Source organism: Hemitrygon akajei, chromosome 19 (genome assembly GCF_048418815.1).
Source record: "Hemitrygon akajei chromosome 19, sHemAka1.3, whole genome shotgun sequence".
Taxonomy (NCBI): domain Eukaryota; kingdom Metazoa; phylum Chordata; class Chondrichthyes; order Myliobatiformes; family Dasyatidae; genus Hemitrygon; species Hemitrygon akajei.
Window position 1 is genome coordinate 43342093 of NC_133142.1, and position 26347 is coordinate 43368439.

A 26347-nucleotide genomic window follows, 5' to 3' on the forward strand; every position below is an offset into this window, starting at 1 on the left:
TTCCTAGCCATGGACCTGTCCAAGCACCTTTTAAATGGCGTTAATGAACCTGCCTCAACCACTTCTTCTGGCAGCTCATTCTACTTAGTGACCACCCTTCCTGGTGAAAAAAAATTACCCGTCAGGTTCCTATTGAATCTCTCTCCTCTCACCTTAAACCTACAACATCGAGCTCTTGATTCCCTTAATTCTGGGGAAAAAAAACACTGAGCACATTCATGCCACTTATGCCTCTCATGATATTATACACCTGTATAAAATCACCCCTTATTCTTCCATGCTCCAGTGAAAGAAGTCCCAGCCTGCTCAACCTCTCTCCATAACTCAGTCACTTAAATACCTTGTAAATTTCTTCTGCTCTCTTTCCAGTTCAATGCAGTCTTTTCCATAGCATGGAGACAAAAATTGAAGATAATATTCCAAATACAGCCTGACCAACATTTTGTACAACTGCAACATAACATTCCAGCTTTCTTACTTATTGCCCTGACTGATTAAGGCCAGTCAGCAAAAAGCCTTCTTCACCACCAGCCCAGCTTCAAGTCAAGTCAAGTCGCTCTTTATTGTAATTTCGACCATAAACTGCCGGTACAGTACACAGTAGAAATGAAACAACGTCCTCCAGGACCATGGTGCTACACGAAACAACACAAAACTACACTAGACTATGTAAGACAGCTCAAGGCTACACTAGACAACGTAAAACAATACAAAAACTACACTAGACTACAGACCTACATAGGACTACATAAAGTGCACAAAACAGTGCAGGGCAGTACAATAATTAATTAATAAATAATAAACAAGACAATAGGAACAGTACAGGACAAATTTCAATATACAGTAATAATAAATGATGTAGATGTCAGTCTAGACTCCGGGTATTGTGGAGTCTGATAGCTTGGGGGAAGAAACTGTTGCACATTCTGATCGTGTGAGCCCAAATACCTTTTGCCAGATGGCAGGAGGGAGAAGAGTTTGTATGAGGGGTGCATGGGGTCCTTCAAAATGCTGTTTGCTTTGCGGGTGCAGCATGTGGTGTAAATGTCTGTAATGGTGGGAAGAGAGACCCTGATGATCTTCTCAGCTGACCTCACTATCTGCTGCAGGGTCTTGTGATCCGAGACAGTGCAATTCCTGAACCAGGCAGTGATGCAGCTGCTCAGGATGCTCTCGATACATCCTCTATAGAATGTGGTGAGGATCGGGGGGGGGGGGGGGGGTGGGAGATGGACTTTTCTCAGCCTTCGCAGAATCTAAAGATGCTGCTGGGCTTTCTTGGCTATGGAGCTGGTATTGAGGGACCAGGTGAGATTCTCCACCAGGTGAACACCAAGAAATTTGGTGCTCTAACGATCTCAATGGAGGAGCCATCAATGTTCAGCGGAGAGTGGTCACTCCTTGCTCTCCTGAAGTCAACAAGCATCTCTTTTGTTTTGTCCACATTCAGAGGCAGATTGTTGGCTCTGCACCAGTCTGTTAGCCGCTGCAGCTCCTGTTTGTGTGCTGACTGATCGATCTTGCTGATGAGACCCACCAGTGATGAGTTCCATCATCAGCGAACTTGATGATGTATTTCGAGTTGTGTATTACTGCACAAATCATAACATTTACCTGCTCAAACTCCATTAGAATCTGTACACTTCAATAGATTCTTTTTAATTCTTTTAAATCAGAGAACATTACAAATTTTCTACTCAATCTATTCCTTAAAAATGCTTGTGTCAGATAACAATCCAAAGAATGTGAGTACCACCCCATGGAGGAAACAGCATTTTCTTTCTACGTTATCTAGGCAACTACAGAAGGCAGCATCATAGATTAGCAGTTAGTATAACTCTTTACAGTGGCAGTGTAATTCCAGTTCACTTCCTGTCACGGCCTATAAGGAGTTTGTAAGTTCTCCCCACAGGTTTCCTCCAGGTGCTCCAGTTTTCTCCCATGTTCCAAAGAAGTATGGGTTAGAGTTAATAAGTTTTGGGCATGCTTCACTGGCGCTGGAAGCATGGCCACACTTGGAGGCTGCCCTTAGCACATCCTCGGACTGCATTGGTTGTTAGCACAAAACAACACATTTCACTGTATGTTTTGATGTACATGTGACTAATTTTTTTTTCTTTAGAAGCCAAAGCCCTAAGTAATTTAAGCCAGATTCCCTTATATTCTGTGAATCTCCAACAATCTTGCATTAAAATACACCAATCACTTGTCTTCTTAATTGCTTGTTGTACTTGTAATTGACAACATTTGTCACAGACGGAAAAAAAAAACAGGTTCCTTGGAACATCAACATTTGATATCTTTTCCCCAATTTAAAAATACCCCAGTTCTTTATTTTTCTATCCAAAGAGAATAATCCCACAGTTTATTATATTTCATACCAGCTGCTAAGCTCTTGCTCACATTTGGAGTTGGTTGGAGTCAGTCATTATCCTTTTGAGAATTTTTACCTTCCTTCATAACTTCTCCAGCTATGACCACCAAATTTCAATACGTTACATTAGTCTCTTCACGCAAGTTCTTATATAGATTTCAAACAGATGAGACCACAGCATAGATCTTTTTCATACCCATAAGTAACATTTGTCAAACTACAAATAGTATGTGTAAACACGAGGAAATATGCAGATGCTGGAAATTCAAACAACACACACAAAATACTAGTGGAACACAGCAGGCCAGGCAGCATCTATAAGGAGAAGCACTGTCGACGTTTCGGGCCGTGTGTTCCACCAGCATTTTGTGTGTGTTGTAATAGTATGTGTATTCTTCCTGTCTGCTTTTGGCCCTTTAACCAGTCTGTTACAGTCTTCACTGTGACAACATCAAAACTTCAGATATATTATCACCACTGATCTCCTTTACCTGACCTGCTATCATCATACTCTCAAAAAAATATTAAATTTGTCAAGCATGATTTCTCTTTAATAATGTCACATTGATTCTACATAATCATATTATGATTTCCCAAGTGCTATATTACTGCTTGCTTAATAATTAATCCTCAGTATTTTTCTGAAGACTGATATTAGGCTAGGCAATCTGAAGTTCCCTTTACTCTTTTCCCATTCTTTTCAGTATGTCTGTGTTACACTTGTTAATTTATAATCCATGAGAACTATTGCACAATCTTGGCATATTATTACTTCAGTAGAATTAATAAATCAAATTACATTTATTGTTTTATTTTTCCCTGATTAGTCTATGTATAATTTCAATCTCCATGAAGATAACTCAGGTCAAGTCACTTTTTATTGTCATTTCGACCATAACTGCTGGTACAGTGCACAGTAAAGATGAGACAACATTTTTCAGGATCATGGTGCTACATGGAACAGTACAAAAACTACACTGAACTATGTAAACGCAACACAGAAAAAAAAACTAGACTACAGATCTACCCAGGACTGCATAAAGTGCACAAAACAGTGCAGGCATTACAATAAATAATAAACAAGACAATAGGCACAGTAGAGGGCAGTAAGTTGGTGTCAGTCCAGACTCTCGTATTGAGGAGTCTGATGACTTGGGGGAAGAAACTGCTACGTAGTCTGGTCATGAGAGCCCGAATGGTTCTGTGCCTTTTCTCAGACAGCAGGAGTGAGAAGAGTTTGTGTGAGGGGTGCGTGGGGTCCTTCATAATGCTGTTCGCTTTGCGGATGCAGCGTGTAGTGTAAATGTCTGTAATGGAGGGAAGACAGACCCCAATGATCTTTTCAGCTGACCTCACTATCTGCTGCAGGGTCTTGTGATCCAAGATGGTGCAATTTCCGAACCAGGCAATGATGCAGCTGCTCAGGATGCTCTCAATACAATCCCAGTAGAATGTGATGAGGATGGGGGGGTGGGAGATAGACTTTCTTCAGCCTTCGCAGAAAGCAGAGACGCTGCTGGGCTTTCTTTGCTATGGAGCTGGTGTTGAGGGACCAGGTGAGATCTCCGCCAGGTGAACACCAAGAAATTTGGTGCTCTTTACGATCTCTACTGAGGAGCCGTCAATATTCAGCGGGGAGAGGTCGCTCCGTGCCTTCCTGAAGTCAACAACCATCTCTTTTGTTTTGTTCACATTCAGAGACAGGTTGTTGGTTCTGCACCAGTCCGTTAGCCGCTGCACCTCCTCTCTGTAAGCTGACTCATCATTCTTGCTGATGAGACCCACCACGGTCATGTCATCGGTGAACTTGATGATGTGGTTCGAGCTGTGTGTTGCAGCAAGTCTTGGGTCAGCAGAGTGAACAGCAGAGGACTGAGCACACAGCCCTGGGGGAGGCCCCCCATGCCTCGTACTCCAGCTATATTTTGGTCATTGCAATGCTCATATCTGCCATCTATTTAGTTATGATGGATGACTCAAGTATTTTCCATAGATAGCCTGTATGCCATACAAGGGCAGATGTTTGCAACTCTTTTGCTTTCTGTTGAAGTTTAAAGAAAACATGTCTGGATATGAACATTGCTTGAAAGTTGGTGGTCAATTACTATCGTCCGCAAAATACATCAGTCTAACAGTATTTGTTTATTATAACACAAGAGGTACCTTTTTGTTCCATTCATTCAGCACAGCAAATCCTATTGACCCTTTTCTACGTAACCCTGCAGTTTATTCTCTTTCACATGCTCATCAACTCAACAGTGATTCTTTAAAATAAAGATTAGCTTCACCTGCCACATGTACATCAAAACCTGCCAGCAAAATATGTTCGTTGCACCAAATCAAATCAACAAGGATTGTGATCGGCAGCCCACAGGTGTTGTGACACTTCCGGTGCCAGCATAACATTCTTCCAACTCATTAACCCTCACTGTACGTCTTTGGAATGTGGGAGGAAGCCAGTGCACTCAGAGGAAACCCACACAGACAGAGAAAACGTACAAACTCCTTACAGGCAGTGGCTGCATTTGAGCCCCGATCAGTGATCACCGGCACTGAAAAGTGATGTGATAACCACGACACTAATGGGCATCTGATTTTCTTTCACCACTTCCCTACACCAAATGCTGACATATTGTAGATAATTAACCTGTCAGAGTGCCTTTGCAACCTAGGGGAGGGAACTGGAGTAATTTGGAGAAACCTGCTTTGTCACAGGGACAGCATGCAAACTCCTCACGGAGAGCACTGGAGATCAGGTTTTAGCTTGAGTTCCTAGAGCTATGAGGCAGCAGGGCTAGCCACCACACCACCATCCAGCTTTCATCACTGTTGAGAAGGTCCAGGATTTCAAATCAGGGAAAATGAAGGCAAGATGGTGCATGAGCTAAGAGTAGAAGTTATGGTGGTGACAGCAGCCCATTGCAATTATAATCCTTATCCTTCTCTGTGGTGATCATCAAGCCACATACAGGGCACTAACTCAATGGTGGCATGCTAAAGTGGTGTTAAGTTAACTGAAACAGATGTACATTAACTATCAATTTACTGGTTAACCTTAACTTTTAAATGTATGTAAAGTAATATAAAATCTACATGCACGAACAAGAAAATATGTGCCCTGATCATGAAATATTTAGACCTTATAGTTTCTAATATAGCAAAACATCTATATGTACAAAAGAAATTATCTAAAAGTAGTAAGAAGTGACGAAGACTAATTACAAGATGGCAACCACACAGATGAACAGTGTTCCGTAACACTGAATTGACCACATGTTCCCGCTTTATCTGAGAAACCCACAGGGAAGCTTTGGGACTCTAGATTCTGTATAGTGGATTAGCCAACTTCAGAAGTTTGCTTGGAAATATTATGGAAATTAATGTCTTCATTTTAACTTAAAAATTGCCACATTGGTTTCAAGCAGCATGGGCCATCTGTATAAAACTGCAGAAGCAGTCGACAAACAGTGGTCAGAAAATGAGGGTCTTCTAATTTTCCTTCCCTTTCTCACAGACTATCTATTCAAATGTTTCCTCCCTGATCACATGACACCAATCGGGGAATAAACCAAAAGGACTTTGTCCCTTTCTCGGCTGAACATCACAACAGAATTTAATCATCTGGCAAAGCTGGGACATATCCTTTTTCTTTCAATACTTTGCAGACCTGCCAACTGCTACAATCTTGCTATTATAATCACAACACCCCACAAAAATCTATTCTGTCCATGTTGAATGATTGCAGATAGGATTCTGTCTCCATGTCATGAGAATTCTGGTCCTCGTAATTGCTAAAGCAGTGCAGAGCTGTGGTAACCCTGCTGTGTCAGAGGTTCTGGCTTCTGAATCTGCTATTACACCAAGTTTATGTCCAGGATGCAGATGGGTTTAATGGATACCATAAAATTCTTGATAAATGAGCAGTAATATTTCCCCAGATTCCTTCCAAATGATTACTCCTCCTCCAGCAGTGTTATCTGGTGATTTTTTTTTCTCTTTATTTTTGTGGGGCATTGTTGTGCTTCACACCATTCCTAATCGCAACATCATATGCATTATTTTTTAATGATTGTATGTGCAGTGGGGCAACCAAAGCTTAAGACTCTTTACAATCAAATATTGGTCAGTGGGGTTAATTGCTGTTACTTTTCGCACCTTGTTTTTTTTTGCATGTTTGATGTTTCCATAGCATTTGACTGTTTTTTAACAAGGCCGAGTTGCTAGCTACATACACTACCCAGCACGGATGGAAAGTGTGCAAGGAGTCAGCCAGATTTGAACTCAGGACCATTTGTCTTCAAGCCCAGTGTTGAGGCCACTACACCACCAGCCGGCTAATTGGTAGATTAATTGGTCATTGTAAATTGTCCTGTGACGAGCCTAGGATTAAATCAGTGGCACAACTTGAAGGGCCAGAAGGGCCTATTCCAATCTGTATCTCAATAAATAAATATAGAAATAAATAAATTCTTTCTTTTTGACAACCAGATCATCTGATATTACCCTCCATCTTAAAAGCACAGTGGTAACAGAGGTTGGAGCTAATCGATTAAAATGAGGGTCATTTATGTTTTGCTTAAGCAATGTCTGGATAAATGATTTTCTTTTGCATTGCTTGGAAATAAATATGTTTCAATGTGTTTACTGCATAGTTTTGAAATTAAAAAATAATTACAGTTTTATATACTGAAACTTGGATGCACAGATTTGTTCGTCATCAGATCAGCATCATTGAACTCTGCTTTCAGTTCCATTGAATTCGACGTACAGGTGCAGTCTTTTGTATTTGAGGGAAGTGACCAAGGATAGATGCTTAACCACTCACACCTGGTTTTATACAGTTAGCAATAAAGAATAGAGAAAGTTTTAAAAAAATATTTCACTTGGTTGCAGACGAGGGAACCGTTCTATTGATTTTGGGATTCAAGATTGTAAGAGCTTTTTTTTTGATCATGCTTAGCTTCTTCCTCAAAGCCAGTCAATGTGCACTTGTTTGCACTTGTAAATCTTATATGCCAGTTTACCCATTGCATTATGACATTTAGAACAAACTGTTGACAGCACAATTGCCTCACTTATAAATCTTTGTATTCAATTGTAAATTAATACATCATGAATTGTTACTGCCCGTGACCTGCAAAACATGTAAAAACATTGAATAAACAAATATGTAGTCGCAAGGTAAAATCTTTCCACAGGCCAAACCCGAAGACATAAAGATTAGAGAATCCTCCCTTAGATAGTTTGAAAGAGCATTTTATTTTGTTTTATTGGAGAAGAGTGCCCACGAGAGGGAGACAATTTTAAAAACAGACGCGTTAAAATAGATGCTTTGATAATGTTGGGACCAGCCAAAGTACTTTTCAAGTAATTAGAGGCTTTTGAAAAATAGTAACTACTGTATTGCAACATTAGTAGCAGTATAACTGGCCTTTGCAAGGAAACACAAATATTATTGCATCCTTTTGGGAATAGGAGAAGTCCCTTGCCTCGGTGAACTAGTGTCACAAGATATTTTACATATAACCAAAATATGGGTGTGACAGAAGAGGTCCCATCAAAGAGAACAAAATTTGAGTAAATATTATCAAGAGCCAACACAGAATACCATCCTATTAGAACTATCTGGGCTTTTACACTCCACTCCCCTCTTTCCCATTATAGCAAACCGGATGCTAAGAAGTAGGTGGGGTCAGTGCGCAAGGGAGAGAAGAAGGGCAAAGAAAAGAATTTGGATAGAAGGAGAACAATCAGAAAAGGGAGAGGGGAAGGGGAAGAATGTTAGTTTAGGTTAAGTGATGAATAAAAGCAACATAAAATTAGTTGAGGAAAGTTCTTATGTTTAAGCATGATAGCATAAACTTGTATCACAAAATACAAGTATATGCCTGGATAGATACAATATGGTAGAATCTAATAACATGCTCATAATGTGTACATGTCTCATTGTCAAGTTTCTGTGTATAGCTGAATGCCATCTGCAACAGAAAGTCTGAAAGGTATGAAAAGTAGCATCATGTGGGTGTGGACAGACAATTTTCATTTCCCAGATGCAATGCAGTGCACATTTCCCATACAAGCAGTGCCTCACTCTGAATTGATGATATTCGCTAACATCAACTGTTGAAATTATGTACTTCCAATAATCAGCCATTCACTTCAGTCAACCCCGTACACATAGGCGGTGAAGTGCCTGATAAGTGAAGACATATTCCCCACAGAAGATGCACATCTCCGTAAAATACATTCCCTGTGCATACTTCTACAAGAGCATGCACTTTGCTCTCAAACTTGAATCATCACTACATTGACATATTTGTTTGTTGCAGAATATTCCCCCTTACTCATTTACCATGTGCATACCAGCTTCCTGTACAAGCTTCCCAGACAAGAATACACAACTGATCTACATTCAGAAGCTTCTTTTAAAATGCAATACTCTGAAATATTTAGTCAATGTTTACTGACTTACACTCCATCCATTTACTAAACAGCCATGCCTGGAAAGAGACAGGGTCACTTTATCTACATGCAATATCTGGCTTCCTTCTATAAATCTAAGGGTATAAAAGAAATGCCCATGCAAACAACCAAAAAACAACAAATTTAGCTTTTGCATGGAGTGCTTCTTCACAGAGAAAACATGAACATAAAAATAGAGAAAGCTTCCTCTATAAAATGAAAGACAACTGGATACTAGAATGGGAAGGGTGATGGGATGTGGGAAACAGTATTTTAAGATGTACATGAAAAAAGAGTGGTCAATTCATCTTCTATAATTTTAATCAATCTGGTTCAATATTGACCCCATTTTTCATTTTGAAAATAACAAAAATAAAATATAAATGCATTGTCTGATCATATCCTTGGTCAAGATTTTCATATCAGCTTGAAACAAATGCAAAAAGGGAGGAAACATCAACACATTTTCCCCAGTGTAAAGGGAAAAAAAACAGAATCTCACTAGAATCAAGTACCAGCAACAAAAGCAGCTTGGACCATTTCAGTTAAAGAATGGAGATCGATGAATCAGGCCATTGGACTAGATAGGAAACTCATTTGCTATTTGAGTAGCACTTCAAGCTTTGAATTGCAAGGTGGTAACAAGTGACTTTGGGGCCTTTTGGTAGAGGGAGGTTATAATAAAATTAGAAACAGAATTAATGTTAAATATAAATATTAATGTTAAATATGTAATGTCATACTTTAATTACAGTATCTGTATCAAAGCAAGAGGATTTAATATGTACCCAGACACACAATGCCAAACACACACAAAGGTTAAGCTAGGAATTAATGGTAAACTAAATAAGACAAAACATATATTAAAAATGCCCGTGTAATCCAGCAGATGAAAAGACAGGTTTAATTCCTAGTTGGGTAATTTTTGAAATCACTTCAGCTAGTGTGATCACAATATCTTCTTCAACCTCACAGGAGTGGAAAGTGAGACATCAGTGCAGGTTCTGACTTTTAGCTACCATCCAGCTCCTTGTAGGAAACAGGCAAAGAATTTTACAAGATGTAAAGAAGCCAGTTTATTGTGTCTGTACCATTTCCTGCATTGCATTGCCTTGCTTGATTTAAAAAATATCAACTTTGCTCATTAAAGTTGTTGCAAGTTCCATTTCTATGCTATTTTCAGTAAGGATTGGCAAACGTATGATAGTGCTTGGTGGCATATCTTCCGCAGATTGTTTTCATTCAATAGTTAAGAGAGCGGATGAAAGAAGATACTGAGACAACATCAGGGCAGTAATGAAGAAAAAGAGCTCAGGGTGGAAGCAAAAATTGGAAAAGCACAGAGAAAAAGGAGAAGAGGCAAAGCGAGGAGAGAACACTAGTTAAAAATGGTCTGATAGCATTCAAAGAACCAGAGCAACGTATGGGTTAATAGGACATTGAAATGGCACTCCATCCATCTAAATGGTGGACACTGACAGTCTCAGTCAACTCATATTTCATTGTTAATATTCTGAGCACTGATTTGTCTAGCATTATCAAAAGACTCTCCTTATCCATCAGAAGCAGATTATCAACCAAAATAATAGCCCATAAACATATGACACATAACGATTTTTTTGCCTGGATTATGCTTATTGGAAGCATTTTAGTAAAGCTAATTATTATATGAGGGAAAAATCAAAACACGTATTTAAAATAATGTCAAGGCATTCTTCAGATTACCTGGTCTTGTTATACTTTAAATACAATTTTAAGAATTCTGCACTCTTTGTTTTACTTGCACCTGCTGGAAGGTTAAAAATTTTAAAGGACTACATTTTCCCCTTTGTTTCAGACCCTTATAGGGTTTTTTTTTAGTGTATTGAAGCTGCTGGTCAAGACAAAAGGTGACACATTTCTCTATTACTGATAACCTCACTGGGGAAGGTAGAAGCTGTGCTGGCAGGTCCCAGGATGCTTCATGAGATGCAAAGTGTTCTACTCTAGAAAATCTCTGAATTCAGAAACTTTACATACCACAAACACCAAACACAGCCTCTTTGCCGAAAGAGTATTTATTTATTTTATAGGCCAAGGAAGAAAGTAAAACAAAGCCATCATTTATGGATAAAAGAGTAGAAATGAGCACAGATCCTTTACTAAAGACGCTGACTCCTAGGACCTCCACATGGACCACATTCAATAAAAAAAGGTTCGTTTCAAATGGAAAGCCACGCAGATGCAGGAAGAAAAAGTTGTTACAAAGTCTAAAAATGCGGACTTTTACCCCAGCCTCTGCCTTTCCATCTTCTCGGTTGTTAAACTCACATGCACACCAACATCTTCAGCTGAAGGTACTGCTTTAACCACACAAGATGCACAAATCAGCTAAGATTAGGAATCGAAGCGGCGGCAGCTGTGGTGCCTCGTCCAGCTGCTGGTAATCTGAAATTCTAAGTGTGATTTTTGATGATTTGTTTCAATCCCCCGGTGAAAAGAAAGCTTTTAGGACTGGATGAAGTTCGGCCAACAATATGCGAAAAAAAAATCAGGAAAGATAAAGAACTGCAACTCAGCTCACCGGTACTTCATGTCAGGGATGTAAAGTGCTAGAGAGTTTTTTTTTAATCACAAATGTTGTCCCTCAAAATAAAGAAAACGATCAACAGCAAAATGACAAACCTTGCCTTCAAGCAAGCACTTTGGGGAAATATATACAGCTTGGATTCAGGGAACAGCAAGAATACAGCAGCAGAGGTTACAACAAAGAACGCACATTCGGAAAAGCACTTAATCTTCAACTGACGAAGGCTGGAACTAGATTATTCCAGGGAACCACGGCTGTTAACTTTCTCTACCTAGCATCTTCACTTCAGCGACAGTGAATAGCATTGCCCCTTTCTCTATCTCACTGCCCCCACCCAGCCAAAGCACACTATTGCTTTTAGACGTGTTTTTTTTTGTTATTTCACTCGGACCCATTCAGAGTTTGCAAAAGCAACAAGAAGAAAGTTAATGAGCTGACCCTACCTGAGAGTGCCATTGGTCATGAGTAAAGACTCCCGATTAGACTCCCACAACAGAACTTGGATGTGGGCTACTGCGGCGCTGGTTCATGAGAAGCCTGCCCCCTCGGTATTTACTTGAGCGCTGCCTCCTCTTGCCTCCTCCGCTGTTGGAGGCAGCCTGTCGGGGCGGAGCGAGGCCCCGGCGCAGATACATGCTCCCCATCAGCTTGCATCAGCACTCCGCCGCACTTCTCTCTAATCCCCTTTTCTCTTTCACCAGGAGCTTTAGTGAATGCGGCTGCACAGGGGAAAAAAAACGAAACATTCCTTTCAGCCTCACAGGGAGAACAAAGCACCGCTGGCATGCGAGCCGACGAGCCAATGGGGAAGCAGCATTGGCATAAAAGGGAGCTTTACCTGGGCTATGACCCCTTTCTACTGGATTTAGAGTATTTTAAACAGAGAAGAGAAAAACTGCAATCAGCACTGTCTGAATGGGACAGTTAATAGAGCAAACAAGGAGTTGCTTCTTTTCTTTCTCTTGACAGGAGCAGGACTGAAATGCCAGCTCTTATTTTTTAAACTGTTTTCATTGGACAGGATTGATATGGTAATACAGCAAGCCGGCCATACTTGCTCATTGCCATGGCAACCAGGATGGTGAGTTTCAGGGAACAAAAGGCAGTTTTCTTTCAATTTACAAAAAAAAATCTTTATTCATAAAAAATATCTACAATAAATACAAAATAGTACACGGTTTTTCATTACATTCGTAGTGTCATCCAGTCTATACACTCACAGTATTCTCAAGTCTAAATACATTTGTAATGTTGTCGTTAATACATTTTGTGTACAAAGCGCCAGTGTGGGCTCTCTGAACAATAAACCCTTCAAGTGTTTGCGGGTTGTCACGCAGGACCCAGCACCACAATGTCCAGTCGGCTCTAAACAAAGGTGAGTAGAAACAACACCGAAGGACTTCTCCCGCCACCCATTTGTTAAAGAGCGTTAACCAGCCCCCGTACATCAACAGCGGGCATTTTATTCTGCACTCCCCAACGATTTCCCACCTTCTGTATTCTCAGCTGAACGGGGTAAACAGAAACCAGCACTTGCAGGGTCGTGGAACCGGAGCAAATTTCTGTCTGTGGTTTGATTGGGGTGCAGTGGCAGGGGCTGAGATTCAAGAAATAAAGTGTGGGGAAGATTAGAGGATGGGAGGTGGAGCAAAATCAAATGCAAAGCTACCCAATCATTTAACAGGATAAGTTTTGCCAGACTCTTTAAGCTATTGAACGGTACTCAGACAATTAACGGACTAACTCTGATTAAGCCCAGTGTAACAAGCTAAATGTCATTCATTTATAACCTGTACTGACATTGTTGTCAAATTGTATTCCCTTGGAAGCAGGTGCTAGATGCTACCGAGTTGACTGATGTCCAGGACAAAACTTCATTACCTCGTGCTCCGGCTCAACTCCCTTGCCATTAGTTTTGCGTTGGCGACACCCAGAATTGGTTCAATTTTGATAAAAGACCTCTTCATTTATCACAATACCAGATTGGGGGGGGGGGTCGTTCCCATTTCCTGCATACATCCAAGGCATGAGGGGAATTGGGCTACATCTTGAATGCGTTCTCAGCATCAATCTACTCCGTGGAAATCAAATGCAGATTAACACTGTATTTACTCCAGTGAATGTACAATAATACATCCTTTAAGTGAGTCTCCCTCAGGCATTTTGAGGTGAGATGGATATTTACTGTCCAAGGCTAGGGTGCCTTTCAGTTTTACCAAGCTAAGCTCTCCAACCCACAAGCTGAAGCACAGTACTGAACTAAAAATAAATGACTGTTGTTTAATCTACTTTGTTAGATGGAAGTACCTCTTCCATGGTAAAAAGGAGGAGCCTAGCTCAAACAGTGGGTATTGACACTTAAGCGTTCTGCAAACAGAGAAGTGATCTAGTCTTTGAAGAAAAGATGGCGATAGTATAAGTCTGTGTCTTATGGCACAAGCGGTGCATTTGCTTTTGACCCTACTGTGAATGCAACAATGCCATTCTGTGCCATAGGTTGGCAATATAACTCTCGGTTTGGTAAAGTTAATATCAGAAACAAGAACAAAAATGCATCTTTTTTAGTGAGCAAGTTGGCTTTTCACATTAAGCAATGTCAGTGCAATTGTCCATCTCCAATACTGGTGTCAGCTACTTCCATCTTAAGCACAAGTTAGTACTGAACAGAGTAAAATTACTTCCAATCCACAAAAAGACTTAATAATATTGCAGATTTTCCATCTCGAGCTGTTCTGTAGTGTTAACTTACAGCAGATTGAAAAGCTTGAGCATATAGACATTAAGAAAGAGGATGTGCTGGAACTTTTGGAAAGCATCAAGTTGGATAAGTCTTTGGGACCGGAAAGATGTGCCCAGGCTACTGTGGGAGGCAAGGGAGGAGATTGCTGAGCTTCTGGCAGTGATCTTTGTGTTATCAATGGGGACAGAAGAGATTCTGGAGGATGGGGGGGAGGGTGCAGATGTTGTTCCCTTATTCAAGAAAGGGAGTAGAGGCAGCCCAAGAAATTATAGACCAGTGAGTCTTACTTCAGTGGTTGGTAAGTTGATGGAAAAGATCTTGAGAGGCAGGATTTATGAACATTTGGAGAGGCATAATATGATTAGGAATAGTTAGCATGGCTTTGTCAAAGGCAAGTTGTGCCTTATGAGCCTGATTGAATTATTTGAGGATGTGACTAAGCACATTGATGAAGGTAGAGCAGTAGATGTAGTCTATATGGATTTCAGCAAGGCATTTGATAAGGTACCCCATGCAAGGTTTATTGAGAAAGTAAGGAGGCATGGGATCCAAGGGGAGCTTGCTATGTGGATCCAGAATTGGCTTGCCCACAGAAGGCAAAGAGTGGCTGTAGATGGGTCATATTCTGCATGGAGGTTGGTGACCATTGGTATGTCTCAGCGATCTGTTCTGGGACCTCTTCTCTTCATAATTTTTATAAATGACCTGGATGAGGAAGTGGAGGGATGGGTTAGTAAATTTGCTAATGACACAAAGGTTGGGGGTGTTGTGGATAGTGTGAAAGAGGTTATAGCGGGACATCAATAGGATGTAAAACTGGGCTGAGAAGTGGCAGATGGAGTTCAACCCAGATAAGTGTGAGGTGGTTCATTTTGGTAGGTCAAATATGTTGGCAGAATATAGTATTAATGGTAAGACTCTTGGCAGTGTGGAGGATCAGAGGGATCTTGGGGTCCGAGTCCATAGGACACTCAAAACTGCTGTGCAGGTTGACTCTGTGGATAAGAAAGCATATGGTACAATGGCTTTCATCAATCGTGGGATTGAGTTCAAGAGACAAGAGGTAATGTTCCAGGTATATAAGACCCTGGTCAGACCCCACTTGGAGTACTGTGCTCAGTTCTGGTCAGTTCACTACAGGAAGGATGTGGAAGCTATAGAAAGGGTGCAGAGGAGATTTACAAGGATGTTGCCTGGATTGGGGAGCATGCCTTATGAGAATAGGTTGAGTGAACTCGGCCTTTTCTCCTTGGAGCGGTGGAGGATGAGAGGTGACCTGATAGAGGCATATAAGATGATTAGAGGCATCGATCATGTGGATAGTCAGAGGTTTTTCCCAGGGCTGAAACAGCTAACATGAAAGGGCACAGTTGTAAGGTGCTTGGAAGTAGGTACAGAGGAGATGTCAGGAGTATGTTTTATACACAGAGAGTGATGGGTGCATGGAATAGGCTGCTGGAGATGGTGGTGGAGGTGGATACGATAGGATCTTTTAATAGATTCCTGGATAGGTACATGGAGCTTAGAAAATTAGAGGGCTATGGGTAACCATAGGTAATATCTAAAGTAAGTACATGTTCGGCACAGCATTGTAGGCTGAAGGGCCTGTATTGTGCTGTAGGTTTTCTATGTTCGATATTCTATGTTCTGTCCGTTTAGTTCAGATAACTTTTAAGACATCATAAGTTCAAACATGAACAAATTCAGAATCCAGACACGTCCATTAAAGATACACTAAAGCTCAAAGTAAATGTATTATCAAAGTACATATGTACTTTACAACCCTGAGATTCATTTTCTTGAAGATATTCCCAATAAATACAATAGAATCAATGAAAGACTGCATCCAACCAGTGTGCAAAAGACAACAAACTGTGCAGATACAAAAAGTGAATAATAATAATAATGGAATGAAAGGATGTTAAGAACAACTGATAATATATCATTCTAAATCAAGCCTGGCAGAAAAGCAGAAATCTTTCATGTTGCTATTTTGAATACCAAAATGCATTTGATTCTGTCCCACAGTCATGGTTAATAGAAGTCATTAAACTTCACCCAATACTAGTGAAATTCTTTCAACACCTGATGAAATATTGGCATACTAGAATCACCCTGTCTATTGACAACCAAACAAGAACAACGACCATTAACAAAATAAACTGAGGCTTTTTCCAGGGTAATTCTCTAACCCCACTATGGATCTGTCTTGCTTTAAACCAGCTCTCTAATTTCCTGAATTGGACAAAAATTAGGTATCAACTCAGAAACAATGAAGTGAATTATAACTTGATCCACTTTCTATACATGGACAAATTGAAATTATACACTTCTTCATCAGCAATTAATTCAAATAGTAGAACTATTTTCAAAGGATAAAAACATGGTCTTTGGACTAGATAAGTACAGAACATTAAGCACAAAGAGAGGTGCAATAGAGCTAATAGAATACAAAGCAGAGCAGCAGGATACAATACAACCTATATGGATGAATATGAAACATAAGTATCTGGGATATCACAAGCAAAGAAAATGGATTATAGTGTGATGAAGGGAAAACTTTTGACAATTTATTTCAAGGCTTAAGGAAATCTGCCAAACAAAGCTCAACATTAAAAATACAACAAAGGCAATAAACACTTTTGCTATACTCATGTTAGCATACTCATTTGGCATAATATCTTGGTCCAAAACCGATCTGGAAAATTTACAAAGAAGAGTAAGTAATGAAATGACAAATTTCAAAAAGTACTTTGTACACTCAAATGTACTTAGATTAACAGTACATAGAACAGAAGGAGGAAGAGGTATGACAGACATTAAAAAATTACACAATTGTCAGATCAAACTTCTAAGGATATATTTTCATCAACAAAAACAGGATTCAGCACTCCACATGAGCATATGCAAATCTTATAAGAAGTACACACCACTAAACTTAAAGGAGAGCACAATGCGGAACAATGAAGAAGTTATCACTACTGAAGAAGTTGCTAATCAATGGAAGAGCATGACCATCCATGGAAGTCATTCCCAAGATATGATCAGACTAAATGTCGACAAGGAAGCATCAAACATCTGGCTCAGAGTTGGAGACTGCTTCCCAGAATCAGAAGGGGTCCTTTTGGCAATACAAGACCAGGTGGTTAGCACAAAAAATTATCAAAAATATGTTATAAAAGACCAACAAATTCAAGATAATAAATGTAGAAATTGCCAAGAGAAACCAACACATTACAGCAGTTCAACTCAATCTGATTGCTTACACAGGCACAATCAAGTGAAAGACATTATTCACCAAAATCTTATTTTAAAATACAAACTCATAACAGAAATAATACTTACTATAAATACAAGCCTGATCCAGTTTCAGAGTCAGAGTCCCACAAATTGAATTAAGACTGATCCATTATTACAGATAGGATGATCCATAACAACCATCCAGATGTAATAATACAGGATAAACAAAAAAGAACAACTTCCTTAATAGAAATAGCCATACACACATAACTTACAGAAATCAATAAGTGAGAACATCAGGTATATGCTGAATTAAAAGAGGAAATTGAAAGACAATGGAACATGAACAGGGTGTGCATTGTCCTGATATTAATATCTACAGCTGGTATCATCCCAAAGGCTCCACACAATAGCATTAAATGATTAGGGCTACACAGCAATATTTATATAAATCTTCAGAAAGCCACAATACTAAACACCACTGGAATAGTCTCGAAGTTCCTAGCATTTGAGAAATGTGTGTGCATGGCTATGCCTGTAGCTTAGGTTTTATCAGCATGAGCTGAGAAAAAAATTAAAATAATAATAATAAATAAGACTCTCTGTTCAAGGGCATTGGTGTTTCCATACCAGGCTGTGATGCAACCAACTGATATACTCTGCACCTCACAGTGGTAGAAGTTTGTCAAAGTTTTAGATGACATACTGTATCTCTAAAAAGTAGAGATGCTGTCGTGCTTTCTTTGCAATGGCACTTAAGTGTGGGACCCAGGACAGATCCTCTGTAATGATAACGCTGAGGAATTTAAAGTTTATGATGCTCTCTCACTCTAATCTCCCAATGAGGACTGGTTTTTGGACCTCTGATTTCCTCCTCCTGTAGTCGATAAGCAGCTCCTTGATCTTGCTGACCTCGAGTGAGAGGTTGTTGTTGTGGCACCACTCAACCAGATTTTCACTCTCCCTCCTATCTGCTGATTCATCACCACATTTGATTCAGCCAATGACAGTGATGTCATCAGCAAACTTAAATATGGCATTGGAGCTGTGCTTCGCCTCACAGCCATAAGTATAAAAGGGGAAGAAATCAAATTGGCTTCTTCCTTCTTGCTTTCCAGTTCTGATGAAGGGTTTCTGCCAGAGACATTGAGTATTTATTCATTTCCATAGATGCTGCCTGACCCGCTGAGTTCCTCCAGTATTAGGAGTGTTTAACCAGAGGGTTTATTTTTGCTATTTTTTGGCATTTTGCTACGAGGGCTGATTGATATGTTCGTGGCCTAAGGTAGAAGGAGTCAATAATAGGAACCTAGCACATATATTTTTCAACATAGTCCCGACTTACATTTACACACTTAGTCCTGCAGTCGTGGAGCATACGGATCTTGGACCTTCAGAAAGTGTCCACAGATGGGTGATTGATAAGTTTGTGGCCTAAGGTAGAAGGAGTTGAGTTATACAGTTCTCATTACATGCACATGCAGGTCAACTCTTTGAGTGATTAGGCAGAAAGTTTGAAGTTAATAACTCATCTCTTTCTACCTTAGCCCACAAACTTATCAATCACCCCTGATGAGTTATCCTCCCCTTCTTACCCCATCCCTGATATATTTAGTTTTCCCCCCCATTTTTTTTCTTTTCTCTCCCTCTGCCCATCACTCTGCCTGTTCTCCATCTCCCTCTAGTGCTCCCCTCCCCCTTTCTTTCTCCCTATGCCTCCCGTAGCATGATCCTTTCCCTTCTCCAGCTCTGTATCCCTTTTGGCAATCACCTTTCCAGCTCTTAGCTTCACCCCACCCCCTCCGGTCTTCTCCTATCATTTCACATTTCCCCCTCCCCCTCCTACTTTCAAATCTCTCACTATCTTTTCTTTCAGTTAGTCCTGACAAAGGGTCTCGGCCCGAAACGTCGACAGTGCTTCTCCCTATAGATGCTGCCTGGCCTGCAGCGTTCCACCAGCATTTTGTGTGTGTTGCATGAATTTCCAGTATCTGCAGATTTCCTCATGTTTGCTTCCTGTCTTTTTCCAATTGTTGTTATATGGTTGTTTTCTCCATTGTTCCAACAGCACAGCATGGCCTTACTGCTTGTCTTTTCCAGCTCAGTCTGCTTTTGCATTTCCTCTGCTATTTGTAACTGTAATGGTGGGAACTCGTATTCCTGAGACTTAAATTATTTCCAGTATATCCCAGTCAGTACCAGAAATGTAGTAGAAATCTCTGTCTCTTGTGCACCTCCAATAACCTGTTTTAATCCCATGTTGCAAAGACCATTCCCTCCTCAATTCTCAATTCTTTTTTCACCAATCATTTTCAGTGGAAATAGCATTAATTGTGAATAATTTCATTTTGCAACCCTGCGCCAATATGAATGAATTTTAAGTGACTTCAAATAATTCTGTTTTGGATCCTAACAGGAAAAGAGAAGTATTTATCTGATTTTTCTGGACTAACTATTGCAGTAAGTGAAGAAATAAATGTATAGGTGTAGAATATGCTGTATCTCCCACCTATGCCTGTTTGGATTGCTGAGTTATTTGGGGTACCATCTCCCATTCTGCAGTCTTACTTTTTGATTACTTGGATCAGGTAAGATGAGTCAGAAGGTCACACGCTCACTTTCAGACTGGAATTCTGGTCCCAGCCTTATCCCAAGCCCAGTTTCCAGGCTTGGAATTCCCATAAATAGGAATGGATTGTACTTGTGTGGACTTTTAAAAGACCCTTGCAAAGTGCTTGTAACTAATTCTCAAGCTCATGGAATGGAAAGTAAGTTAATGAGCGAAGAAATAAAAGTGATTAGGGATAATGTATGTGCAGTTGGTAGAACGTACACTAGGCAAGACAAGAAGGATCTGAACTGACGATGCATCAGACCTTCACATTTACAATGCACTATAAAGTCATATATCCAAATTGCCAAGGGCACAAAGACTGACAATATTACAGCAATATAAATAGACCTAAGTAAAACTACAAACTAATTTTAACTAGATTGATGAACTGAAAAGGGAAAAAAAAACTTTCAGAATATCGTAAAATGCTTCATGGTCAATGGAGTACTCTAAACCTGGATTCACTGCAGGAAGCATGGCAAATAACTTGCACCAGCAAGGTCCCATGGTTAACAGAAAGATAATGATGCTTTGCAGGCAGCCTATAAAACTTCTAAATATACTTCTTCTGAACTACTGTCACTACAATCAGCAGCTTGTAACTTCCCCTTAGGTAACAGACTTTTGGACTCCCTTAATGAACTAGCGATTTCATGGTTTTCTGATGGAGTGGGGGCAGAATTTATGAGTATTTGGACAGATATAATCTGATAAGATCACATAAAATGCTGAAGGATCTCATCAGGCCAGGCAGCATCTATAGAAAAAAAGTACAGTTGACATTTCAGGCCAAAACCCAGGATTGGAGAAAAAAAACTGAGTAGTAGATTTAAAAGGTGGGTGGAGGGGAGAGAGAAACACCAGGAGATAAGTGAAGCTTGGAGGGGGAGGGATGAAGTAAAAAGCTGGGAAGTTGATTGATGAAAGAGATAGAAGACCATGGAAGAAAGGACAGGGGGGAGGAGCACCAGAAGGAGGCAATGGCTGGTCAAGGAGTTAAGGGGGGGGGGGCGTAAGGAGATGGGAAATGGTGAAGGGTGGGGTGGGAGATATTACCAGAAGTTTGAGAAATTGATGTTAGTGCCAGCAGGTTGGAGGGTACCCAAATGGAATATAAGGTGTTGTTCCTCCAAGCTAAGTGTGGTCTCATCACAACAGTGGAAGAGATCATGGATGGTCATATCGGATTGGGAATGGGAAGTGGAAATTAAAATGGGTGGCCACTGGGAAATCCCGCTTTTTCTGGCGGGCGGAGCACAGGACACCTCTGAGCCTTAATAGAGAATGAAATTATAAGCAGAGATTGCACAAATTAGAATTCCTGGAATTTGAAAGATTGTAACTCTTTAATTGAATATATTGGGTGGGAAGACACATGGGGTAGGTACTGTGATTTCTTAACATTCACTCTTCAAAATTCAGGCTCATGGAATTGAAATTCAGGTGAGAAGTTAATTTATTGCTTTTGAGGAAATGTAGTGTGCTGCCTTTTGATTCATTGGAGAGGTGTTGAAGGTCGTTGAGGGTTGTTAGTAGATGGTACACATTGCAACCATGGTGCATTAGAAGTGGAGTGAGTATTTAGTGTTGTGGATGGAATTCCAATCAAAGCAATGTGTTTGGCTTGGATGGAGTTGTGATTCTTGAATGTTATTCACACTGCACTCAGCCAGATAAATGTAGAGTATTTCTTCATGTTCTGCATTGCATTGTGTAAATGAAATGGCTACTCCAAGAACATTGAATCCAGTTGTTCCACAGCTAGAGAAACATTGTATCCAGAGTGACATCCATAAAGAAGCAGTAAGGTTGAAAAAAGCATATTTCACTCTCTCTGTCTGTACAATACACTGAAAATCTTTCAAACCTAAATATCTAATAAAAATGCACATCTGTATTTACATAATATATTTATTCACATGTATGGCTATGTTACAGTTAAATTCTTCAGCTTTTGTGTGCTTTTTGTAGCTTTTCTTGCATGTGATCAAAATTCTTCAGATAATTTATTTCCAATTTATTCAATAAAAATGCAATTTTGAAGTCTAATTGCATGAAGATTTTAGATAGGCATGTAATTAACATAATTAATCATATTTTTAAATATTCTATTCCTCTTCAGCTCCATGTATGCTATCATCAATATCCTATACAAAATGCTGGTGGAACACAGCAGGCCAGACAGCATCTATAAGGAGAAGCACTGTCGACGTTTCGGGCCGAGACCCTTCGTCAGGATGAAGTTCCACCAGCATTTTGTGTGTGTTGTTTCAATTTCCAGCATCTGCAGATTTCCTTGTGTTTGCTCTTTAAAATCAACATCCTATTCCTGCTTGCAACATTATTATAACATCTCTTTAGCCTTGACTTTGCATCTATTTACCTCTCCCACTCCTCTTACCTCATGTAATATTCAAGGTTTTAAAACTCAAGTTTTCTATCATCAAAGTTGCCCATGTTCTAATTCACACTATTAATTGTTCACACATCACCAACTTTATTGGTTCCAGATTAAGCAAAACCTCCGTTTAAAAATTTTCTTCCGTTAAGATCCCTCAATGATCTCATCCCATCTGTGAAACCACCTCCTTCTCAATAATTCTGAAATATCTCCACTTCTGGAGAATTTAAAAACACCACCACTGGTTAAATGCTTTCAGTTTCAAGTCCTGAACCTTTGGTGCTCCTTAAACCTATCTTATTTTTCAGAACACATATTAAAGCACATCTCTTTGAAAAAGATTTTGGTCTTTGATCCTTCTATCACCTTCTGTGGTTCAACATCTGGTAAGCCTCCAGTTCAGTGCTTTAAGAAATCCTTCTAATGTGCTATTTTTGTCAGTATTGTGTACACAGTTTCCCAATTTATGCAATCCACAACTTTAAATTATCATGATTTTTTGCAATATTATCATAACTTATTTGCTTTCTTGAATTAAATAATATACTAACTTTAGTCATTTTTGCTTATTTCACAAGAGCTATCATTAATATATTCAGTTGAGAGCCAGGATCCAATCGCTCTGAAAACTCTAATTTATTGGATGTGGCATAAAATGCAATATTTATTGTGTGTCTTATAGCATGCACCACAATATACAAAGTTTCCAGCATGTGCCACAATGTACAATATTTATTGCATGTATCATGGCTGTGACATTTACCACATGCACCCCAATATACAATAATTATTGCACGTGCCACAGATACATTTGTTACTGTCAGAATGTTTTTTTTTAATTGTCATGAATTTAAAGATAATTAAGAGAACAAGGCTTTAATTATAATGTGTTTTTAGGGATTAGAAATAAATAATTGAAAATAACTAACTTTGTTTATCATGTGACAAAGATGAAAAAATGTTTCAAAAGTATAACTCTTACGTTTTAAAAAATTGTGAAGATGTTGCATATCAAATGGACATCCAGACACATAACAACACACTACATGCCTTAGTCATGCTCATATTCCATGTGCTACTGGTGACAGAATAGTATGTGAATCACACCGTTTGCAACATTAGTGGGGGTAGATATACTTTCAGAGCTAATGTCCGCCAGAAAAATAACTGGGTAGGTAATGGTGCCTATATTATCACTGCCATTTTGGAGGTCAAACGTCCAGTAGTCTTTGATATCTTCACAGATACACATACACACACATTAGATAGCTGGAAGGATACACAACAGATCTATCAGAGGAATTATTATCCACTTGGAAGTCAGTTTCTAATTGAATTCTACTGGCTCTGGCTGTGCTTTTGCAATTTCCTTAAATCCTTTGCAGTACTTTGAAGCTTTATTATTTTAAAGGGAATGTTGCATTTTGTCCTGACTTCAAAGCTTCTTCATGAATTAGACAAGGAGACATTAGCCAGCATTTCTCTAGGAATGAATGACTTGGAGAACGATTAGAGGGCAAGCAGAGTGGGAGAAATTGTTGGAAGAGAGAGAGAGAGAAGATGGGGAGGGAAAGGAAGGCTCTCACCAGATTGCTGTAACTGTTAGATATAATTATGGAGCAAATCTTCATCAGCTTCAGTGAGGAATTATGCATGAATGGAAAAAACAAGTTGCTGGGTGAATTCAGCAAGTTACAGCTGGCATTTTGGGTCAAGACACTACAGCTGCAGTCTCTTCTTATGAGATATGAGAATCTTTTATTTCAATGTATAAGAACATCAAAGAGAAGAAAAGAGGAATCAGAATCAGATTTAATTTCACTGGCATACCTATGTTGTGAAATTTGTTGTTTTGTGGCAGCTGTACAGTGCAATACATAATAAAAACACAATAAATTACAATAACATATAGTAATTCATTGTCTATTCAGAAATCTAATGGTGGAGAGAAGAAGCTGTTCCAAAAATCACACTCCTGTACTTTCCCCTTGATGATAACAATGAGAAGAGGGCATGTCCTGTGTGATGGGGGTCCTTAATGCTAGATGCTGCCATTTTGAGGCCTCACCTTTTGAAGGTGCCCTTGATGCTGGAGATGGCTGGATTTGTGACTTTCTGTAGCTTTTTCCAGTCCTGTGCAGTGGGCCCTCCATGCCAGACAGTGATGCAACCAGATAAAATGTCTTTTTTGTACATCTGTAGAAATTTGCGAGTGTCTTTGTTGACATACCAAATCTCCTTAAACTCTGAATGCAATATAGCCTCTTTGTAATTGCATCGGTATATTTGGCCCAGGGTGGTTCTTCAGAGCTGTTGACACCCAGGAACTTGGAACTGCACATCCTTTCCATTTTTGATTTCTCAATGAGGACTGGTGTGTTTCCTTCAACATCCCCTTCCCAAAGTCCACAGACAATTCCTTGACCTTACTGACATTAAGTGCAAGGCTGTTATTGCAACACCACTCAAGCAGCTGGCCTATCTCACTCCTGTATGCTTCCGCTTCACCATTCAATATTCTGCCAACAATAGGTTTGTCATAGGCAAATTTATGGATGGTGTTTGATCTGTGCCTAGTCACACCATCATGGATGCAGAGAGTGTAGAACATTGGGTTAAGCATACATCCTTGAGGTGCATGGGTGTTCATTGCCAGTGAGGAGGAGTTCTTATTTCTGTTTGCACTGACTGGTCTCCTGATGAGAAAGTCAAGAATCCAGCTGTAGAAAGATGCCCAGGTACTGGAGCTTCTTGATTAGCACTGAGAGTATGATGGTATTGAACACTGAGTTGTAATCAATAAACAGAAGCCTGATGTAGGTATTACTATTGTCCAGGTGCTTCAAGGCCGAGTGGAGAGCAGTGAGGTTGAATCTTTTGTAGACCTATTGTGGCAAAAGGAAAATTGTGGTGGGTCCTGGTCTTGCTCAGGCAGGAGTTGGTTTTGGCCATGACCAACCTCTCAAAGCACTTCATCACAATAGCTGTGAGTGCAACTGGGCAATAATTATTGAGGCAGCTCATTCTACCCTTCTTGGGCGCTGGTATGATGGTCGGCTTTTTAAAGCAGTTGGGAACCTCCAATCACAGCAGTGAGAGTGGAAGATGACCATGAACACTGCTGCAGTTGGTTGGCACAGATTTGCTGTGTCCTACCACGTACACCATCAGGGCATGACTCCTTGTGAGGGTTTACCCTCTTGAAGGATGTTGTGATGCTGCACCAAATACTGCAGGGATTCACACAGGTATAGCTTATTTTCCCTTTTAAAGCATGCATTAAAAGGCATAGAGCTCATCTGGGAGTGAAACGTCACAGTTATTCCTGATGCTTGGTTTCACTTTGTGGGAAGTAATGGTCTTGCAGAAGGTAATAGCCTGCAAAACTTGCCAGAGGTGGTGTACATTCAATTCTGTCTCTAACTTCAATCAGAATTCCTGGACTTTTTTTTTAGTTTTAGTTCACCTGTCATGGATACCCTCTGACCTAGCCCTCAGCAGACTGCAAATCTTTGGTTCTTCATTGACTTTTGGTTTGGGTATGTCCGGTATGTTCTCGAAGGCACACACTCATCCACATAGGTCTTGAAGTTGATGATAATTGTGGCGGAGGAGAACAAATGCCACCTTGAGCCTTGACTACTATTCAATAATAATAGTAAGAATGGATGCCACAGTAGCGTAGTGGTTAGTGCAATGCTATTTCAGCTCATGGCTTTGAAATTATGAGTTCAATTCCGGTGCCGCCTGTAAGGAGTCTCCATGGAATGCATGGGTTTACCCTAGTGCTCCAGTTTCCTCCCACCATCCAAAGATATTACCAGGTAGGTGAATCAGTCATTGTAAATTGTCCCATGGTTAACTGGATTTGTTAGGGAGGTATTTCTGGGGCAGTATGGCTCAAAAGGCCTACTCCATGCAGTTATCACTAAATGAATAAATAAGAT

General features: G+C 39.9%; 1 long non-coding RNA gene across 6 annotated transcripts in view; it reads right to left on the reverse strand.

Moving 5' to 3' along the window:
• LOC140741897 (uncharacterized) overlaps positions 1-26347 on the reverse strand; it is a 123083-nt gene that overhangs the window by 56033 nt on the left and 40703 nt on the right. For 4 of the 6 annotated variants that reach the window (XR_012102163.1, XR_012102165.1, XR_012102164.1 and 1 more), the window contains exons 1-2: positions 12244-12363; positions 11849-12124 (exon numbers count right to left, since the gene is read on the reverse strand). This is a non-coding gene — a long non-coding RNA (uncharacterized lncRNA). Of the gene's footprint in view, positions 1-11848; positions 12125-12243; positions 12364-26347 lie in introns of those variants that run through there. The other 2 variants (XR_012102161.1, XR_012102162.1) reach the window with 2 other exon arrangements.